We start from the raw sequence: 276 nt of genomic DNA on the forward strand, positions 1-276 counted from the left end.
GGTAGTATTCACGTTTCAGGATGTTTCATTGTTCTTGCATATTTCTCCATTGGACTGTTTTGTTTTGTTGTGTGGTGGAATAAGCGTGTCCTGTGCCTGTTGAAGAAGTTACTTTATTTTTATCTTTTCATAAATCAAAATCTGATGAATGAGATGCTAAGCAATTGCTGCCTTATCTATTTTCAACTACAGGAGACGGAAATAAATCTCCCAAATAGGAGTGCTACTATAATTTTCCATCTCTAGTGCTTTCTTTGTGCCCTTAGTACGTGTTAC

This window comes from Sesamum indicum, unplaced genomic scaffold, assembly GCF_000512975.1.
Source record: "Sesamum indicum cultivar Zhongzhi No. 13 unplaced genomic scaffold, S_indicum_v1.0 scaffold00467, whole genome shotgun sequence".
Lineage (NCBI taxonomy): Eukaryota > Viridiplantae > Streptophyta > Magnoliopsida > Lamiales > Pedaliaceae > Sesamum > Sesamum indicum.